Raw genomic sequence first — 8,203 nt, forward strand, 5'->3', positions numbered from 1 at the left:
AAGAAACTAGAGACAACAATTAATATAAGACGAATTATCTTTTTTAATTTACGAATAAGAACCGAAGATATCAAGTAGAATTAATTTTACCACAAGAATCGTCTTATAAGGTTGCAAGACAAATACCAAGTAGCCAACACGTAAAGGTATAAAGAAGACAAACTCTTAAATAATAATAATATTGTCTAATAAAACATAAGAAAATCCACCCCTATATGGAAACCTATCCGGCAAATAGCATGGGATTCGGATTCTGCTTTTATGAAAATAATAAATAGTAAAACCTAACTAGAAAACTTAAAACTAGGAAAACATGTAAAAATAATGTCAAACTTCTCAATTACAAAACAAGGAAAGGTGACAACTTATGACCAAAAATCACACGCCTATTCCAAGTGAATTGGTAGTGACTGTCCACCAATTTTGGGTGAGGATTCAACTCATATTTTGGGAAGAATTTTCAGCCACTAAACAATCAATTTTTTGGGCTTGAGTTACTGCCACCATGGTCGTGAGTTGTAGCCCATTTTTTGGCAGAATTTCTGCCCCTTTGTGGGCTTGATTCTCAGATCTTTGGACTCTCCTTTGGGCCTAATCTTTCTTTTCTTGGATTTGGATTTGGGCCGTTAAATACGATAGCGCTTAGCCCACTCTTCACAACAATTCTTGAACTCATTCTTGGGCTTTTCTTCCACCATAAGTATATCTTCTTGATTTCCCATTAAAACCCGTCAAACTTTAACGAAAGTATGCCACCGTGGATGCTATCAGACCTGAAGCTGTTAAGTCCTTAGAGACATTTATTCTCGAGATTACTCAAATGAGAGTCTAGGGAATTCAAGAAAAAGAACTAACGCAGGAAAGAGAATCCATTCTGAATATGTTGCACGCATATCTGGATTATCATGGCAATAGTTATGAACATTTGCTGGAGCATCACAATACACACTTTATGCATAATGATGTTTTACTTAATGCACCACTCTAAAATTTTTGATCCAAAGTATTCAAATCGAAGATATCAAGAGCTACAATCAGAAGTTTTTTCAGAGATTTCAATATTTCGGTTATTATAATTCAAAACACATTGCGTTCCACATGAAAATAATAAAGTTATTGTAATTCAAAGAGAAAAGACATCATTGACCCTTGAACTTAACACGAAAATAAACTAAACTTAACTTGTCTCGATTTACCCCCTTAACAACTCTCTTATGCAACAAGAAAATAATACAAATTTTCACGGAACGTCATTGGTTGGGGTGTCAAAAATTACTAACCTTCATTTTTTGTTTTTCCTCTTTCTTCCTTTCCTCCTTCTCTCTTTCTTCTTCTTTCTCCTCAACCCCCCCGTTCTAGACCGGACTGTTCCAAACCAAAATAACCAATACTAAAAAAATTACCAACCCTTCATTTTTTATTTTTCTCTTCCTTCTTCTTTCTCCTCATCCTACCATAAACACCCGTAAGAACAACACCCATAAGAACAACACCCACCACCACCACCATCACCCTGAAATTTCATCCCATTCCGTTTCAAAGTACTTGTTATTTTGATTGTTAGGATTGGCTATTATTATTATTATTATTAGCAACCCCATTTCTTCCATAACCATTATTCTATAACCACCACCATCTTCTTCTCCACAAACCCCCACCCCACCCCACAGCCCCCGCCCCTCTCTTCACTGGGACACCACCCCACCCCATTCCACCACCATTTCGTCTTTCACCACCCCTCCCCCCACTCAAGCATACAACCCCTCCTCTCTTCTTCTTCTTCACAAATGTACTCTCTCTATCTCATCATTCTTTTCTTACCATTTTCATTTTGGTTTCAATTTTTGTTTTCTTTCAAAAATAAAGTTATGGAATAATGATTATGGAAAAAATGGGGTTGTTAATAATAATAATAATAGCTTTGACAAAAGAAAATAACCAATTTGGACGATTTTGAGAAGGAATGGATGAAATTGGTGGGGTGATGGTGGTGGTGGTGGTGGGTGGGTTAAAGACTCTTATGGGTGGTTATGGTAGGATGAGGAGAAAGAAGAAGAAAGAAAAATAAAAAATGAAGGGTGACGAAGATTTGGATTGGGGTGAAGAAGAGGGGGTGGGGCTGTGTGGGGTGGGGTGGAGAGAAAAAATAATTAATTATATATTATTTTTATTTTATTTTTTAATTATATAATAATATATATAATAATATATATATATAATAATATATATATATATATCCGGCCCACCTTTTTATATTTTTCACTCTCTTAATTTTTTTTTTTTTTGCCACGTTTCGGGGTGGTAAATAATTGGGATGAAAGTTGTTAAGGGAGGTAAATAAATACAAGTTAAGTTTAGTTGCTTAAACTGAAGCCAAGAAAATCTTACAAGTTCGAGGTCAAATGATGTCTTTTCTCTAATTCAAAAACACATTGCGTTCCACACGAAAATAATATTGCTCTCTCGATCGCAATCTCTCTTTGCAACAAGATGCAAATTTTCACGGAACGTGGTTGGGGTGTCAGTCCCTCTTCCGATGGGTTCTAGAGGACTGTTCCAATCGATTGTATTTGTACTTGATGACGGTGTATGTGATGATGATTTTTGGCGTTGTACTTGTTACTTGGGGAGGATTGGCGGAGTTGCACGGTAACCCGTCAGCTTACTTCGTGGTGCAAACCTTTATTTTGCTGGGACATTAATTATCTGTATTCACCACCGGTGGAAGCATATTCTCTTGTGAGAAATGTACTCTTCTTTCTAACATTTTGTGTCAAGACGTTCCTGACGGGCGTGGTGGTTGTCAAACTTTTGAAAAAGACAAGTGGAATGGACCATTGCTTACTCTTCACTATATCTGCAGGGACAGCACTGTCCATCGTGTGCTACGTAACTGGGGCTTTATTCAAATCTCGAAGATTTTATCTCTGGTCCTCTATCAGATGCATCTTGATTTTGGCAATAGGGATTGTTCTGGCAACACAAGTTTAGAAAATGCACAGCAACCTTTGGGCATCCACTAGTATGTTGAAGCCTGCTTTCACCATCATGTCAAAGATGATATACATGATGGTTCACACAATTGGTGATGTTACTCATTAGTAATTAGAAGTAATGCCTGAACGAGATCGATACATACTTGTGATTTTTTTTTTTTTACAACACATACTTGTGATTTTTTTTTTTCAACACATACTTGTGATTGCATCATTGATCTTTATAAGGTAGTATATAGAGAAGATTCATTTCAGAATTTGATCGTCTTCTTTAACTCAATTCTCATTCAAGCTAATGAAGCTACCCTTATCTAAGTTAAGTTCAAATAATTTGTTTGGAGTTGGAGTTGTTTGCAGCAGTTTCCTTCATTCTTCAAATATAATACAAATATGTACATTTCCATCCAAAGATCTTATATAATGGTTTTGTATTCTTGGAAGCCAAGAGGCAGAAAATTTCATTTTCGTACATTTACTTGATTGCTCTAACTACGATACTTTGAAATATTGATAGTTCATGTCAATAAGGTGCTTATCAATACAACAATTCAGAAAGTAACAAATTCTCAAAAAAAAAAAAAGATAATGTTTATTTTATTTCGCACATAGCAGAATTTTACTAATAATACAATTGCATTACAAGTCATGGCTTGCAAAGCTTATACGACTTTTGGATTTGTTGCTTTGAAATTCAGTGTTGCTGCTTATTTTTAAAGGTTTTCTTTGTAGTTTAATTGCTCCAAGGAAACGATCTTATTGTTTGCTTAGGAAATTGCACATTTATTAAATTACAAATTTGATATTGATATAATTTAATTTTCTAAGCCATATAATACGTAACTTGACATACACGTGCAACACACGAGTTAAGAGACTAGTATATATACTAGTGTCATTTTGCCCGGGCTTAAACCGATCTTACAAAATTTAGTATGTAGATATTTTGTAAATTTTCTCTGCTATTGCTTCTTTGTTTTTCTAACATCAATTTGACACTTTTAAAAGACTTCTAAAATATTAAAGTATAAAACTGTATCCGAAAGTTAAGGGAAAACATTTTTTTAGTTTATATATTAGATTTAAAAAAATAATAATCAAACATTGGCTTTTCTAATTGCTATGTTAGTTAAATTTTTTAGATTTAAATCTCCGATGATCTAGAATCGGCTTTTCATATGTTAAATTAATTTCATTTGTTTTTTTGAATTGAACTTGCTTATTTTTTACCAAAAAATATTACACTATTCGATTAACGTCAAAAATATATACTATGAAAATATTGTTCTATGATGAAATCAATAAAGTTTTCTTATAAACAAATATAAATAATTAAAAGCCTTGGTATTACAAGAAATTTTTGTAGATGTTTTCTCAAATTAAACACACGAAAAAATATTGAAAAATCCATAAATTAAATTTTTCTTACTTTAAGCTTTCATTTTCCTTCCAAAAGATGCATGTTAAAGATTACCATTTTTCTCTTCTTCTTAATTTAATAAACCATTTTATGAAATCTACATTGTAATAACCTTTTCATGTTGAATTTAACTATCTTGTCTTTGATTATACGGTATTTTACAAAATATTTTAATATTAAAAAAGTTAATTAATACACTCCACTTTTTGCAATTGTTTGGTATTATTATTGTTTGGTTTCTTTAACTACAGTGTTTTTTTCAAACACACACACACACACACACACACACACACACACACACACACACACATATATATATATATAAAACATTTTATAGTTCCTCTTTTAATATAGTAATTTATTAGATAATTTTGAAGTTGAAAGAGTGCGCACGTAGAATTTGATTAATAAACTAACGTATTTCGGACTATAATTTACAATTTTGATTCATTTTCAAGTTTATTTAACAATTATAGTTCTATTTGTATTTATTCTTTTAACTTAAAGCTTAATCCTACCTTAAGTAAAATCTTTGTTAATTACTTATTTTTGCCTGCATGTACGACACAAAATTATAGGAGAAAATAAAAAACTCTACGTATAACCGGACGAATAAAAATTTAAAATAACAAATGATAATTGGTAATTAAGATCAACAAATAATAAATAGTATTATAAGAATAATATTTTAATTCAATAATTAAGCCTATATTAAGATAGAGTTTGAATGACATGATAATATATTCTTTAAGTGTCTATAATAGATTCTTGAGGAAAAATATAATTTTAAACAAATTTAATATATTTTCTCATAAAACACTCAAATATGTATAAGCATGCTTTGTGGGGATCACTAATCTTTTCCATGACCTGATCATATTTTGTGGCATAAAAAAAGCTCTTAAAGTTCTCAAAATTTACCAAAATGTGTGAGAAATTCACAAAGTAATAAAAAATTCAACTAGGGGTACAAAAAGACAAAAAAAATCATGTGAGGACTACAAAACATGGTATTCTCACCTTATATATAGTAGTAATATATATATATATATATATATATATATATATATATATATATATATATATATATATATATATATATAGAGAGAGAGAGAGAGAGAGAGAGAGAGAGAGAGAGAGAGAGAGAGAGATGTGTCATTCTTTTTTTACTAATTGAAAAGGAAAGAATATCACATAAACTGAAATGGAGGAAGTATTTTCTTAATATAATCTACTATAAAAGTAATAGAAGAAAAAGTGACCTCGAATTTCTCTCTCTAGAATATTGCTCCCAATGGTAACAATATAACGTGCAAGGAGTGACTCTAAGCGCCACCAAAATGGACCCTAAATTGGCCAGAGAATCGGCAAGTATCATGCAGCCAAAGGATCCGCCGATAGACCACAACACCAAGAAAGAAGCAGAAATTCCAAAAGGCTCTACATTGATGCTATAACATGTGTTCCCAGCTCGAGAAAATCTAATGAGAACTCTGTAATCGCCAGGCAGACTACTCATAACGGCAATTCAGCTATAATATTTAAAGTCTCGTATTGCTATGACGTGATTAGGGGTGGGCGTTCGGTTTTTCAAACTTCGGTTCGATTTTTTCGGTTTCGGTTTTTTGAAAGTGGACACCGAACACCGAACCGAATTAGTTCGATTCGTTTCGGTTTTTTGAAGTTCGGTTCAGTTTCGATTTTTTAATTCGGTTTTTTTTTTTTTGCATGGGCCTCGAAATGGGATATTTTCTATAGATGTTACTTTTCAACTTCAATAATAACATCTATAGATGTTACTTTTATTATTATTATTTTTTTGATCGTACTTTGCCTTTCTTTGAGCCGATGGTCTATCGGAAACATCCTCTCTATCTCCACGGAGGGGTAAGGTCCGCATACACTCTACTCTCCCAAACCCCACTTTGTGGGATTACATTGGGTATGTTGTAGTAATTGCTTAAATAATATAGTAAAAATTGGCTACCAGGTAAAATTAGCACTCCTTTAGGTGATCATTGATCCAATCTCCCATACATAATTCAAGCCTTGTATTGTAAAAATTTCCAATGGACTTTATTTATTGCTAAACAATAAAAGATTATCGCTAATTTTATTTAACGCATGAAAATCAATAATGAATTATCGAAAAATCATGTTAGCTAAAGATATTTAGCAACATATTAGCATCAAAATCCATAGTTATCTTTTTTTATTTTTGTTATTACGGGAATATTCTCCTAGAGCCTCCGATCCGTGGCATTCTTTTTCCAACTCATCCATAATAGTATTTGATGCGTTAGCTAATCAAAGCAAATTGCTATAGTTTATTCTTTAGCAAATTAGTGAAGAAAAATTTAGCAACCAAGACAAGCCACTCGACCGTAAAATGCTTTATAACAAAGAGTTAATCGCAGTGAGAGTACAGCACCGTTCGGTTAAATCGAAAAACCGAAGAACCGGTGAACCGGAACCGAACACCGAATTTGTTATATAAAAAAAAAAATCCAGTACCGAAAAACCGAATTAATTCGGTGCGGTTCGGTTTTTCGGTTTTCGGTGTTTATGCCCACCCCTAGACGTGATGGCTAAAGAATGTAAGTGGACGCTTGTCGAGAAACTTACAATGGGTAAACCTTGCATTGAACTAATTCGATCAAAATTTCGCGAACAGACTCCCCTGAAGGGTAAGGTTAGTATTAAGGCTTATGATTATCAGCATGGCTTTATTGATTTTAACAATGAAGTAGACTTCTTTTTCATTTACTTTCAAAGATTTATAGTACTTACTGGGTCTTTAATGCGTAATGTTCAAGTTGTCTCCGAACTTTGATCTGAATGAGCTCGAGGAGACCTCTTTAGCCCCTGTCTGTAGCCTAAACTCCCCTACCACCTCTTTAAGTGGGATTATTTGAAATAATTGCTTGAACAGATTACAACTCTTTAAAAAGAGAGTGAAAAGGCACCACAAGGGATGGGAACAACGTCCAGAGTAAACAAGAGTTTGAAACATCCTATCATTAAATCAAGACCACACCTTGCCAAAGTTCATGTGGAAGTAAATCTTTTGAAACATCTCCTGGACTCTATTTGGGTTGGTGTTTGGGAGGATGGATCAGTACTGAAAGGTATGGACCAAAAACAGAAATACGGAGGAGTCCCAGTTTTTTGCAAAGTTTTGGCAAGGAAAAAAGAGAGCGTTTTAGCTGAGAAGGAAAGAATGCAATAGGATACTGTATAAGGTAAAAACCGAGTCAACGCATGACCGATGAGGCCGGAGCTAAAGACAGGTCCAAATGGGTACGAGCACGTTCAATATTTGCTCTACACCAGGGATGTTGTACCAGACACAGGTGACCAGAACCAAAATAAGCGTGTCCGTTGGTCCGGATTGTCTTAGCCAAGGTGAGCGTGTCCGTTGGTCCGAATTGTCTTCGCCCAGATGAGCGTGTCCGTTGGTCCGGATAACCTGTTGTGAGGTTACCTCGCATCATAAAACCATTCCGCCATTTGCGCTGACAACCGTACGGATCAGCCTTACCTTTTCTAGGGTTTATTCATAAAGGCTTTTTGTATTGTACTAAGGCCCATAAGGAAAACCTATAAATAGAGGGCAACCCTCCCCTTTTTCAGGTTAGCTTTTTTCTCATAACATATCATTGTAACCATCTGAAATATAAAAGCTCTCTTCAAAGTATTTTGGTCCGGATTCGTATTGTTCATCAACAACTGGTCTAATCCATCTTCATCGTTTAGGCATATTTGGCTCGTATTATCTACTAATATATTA

This window comes from Lycium ferocissimum, chromosome 9 (assembly GCF_029784015.1).
Source record: "Lycium ferocissimum isolate CSIRO_LF1 chromosome 9, AGI_CSIRO_Lferr_CH_V1, whole genome shotgun sequence".
NCBI lineage: Eukaryota > Viridiplantae > Streptophyta > Magnoliopsida > Solanales > Solanaceae > Lycium > Lycium ferocissimum.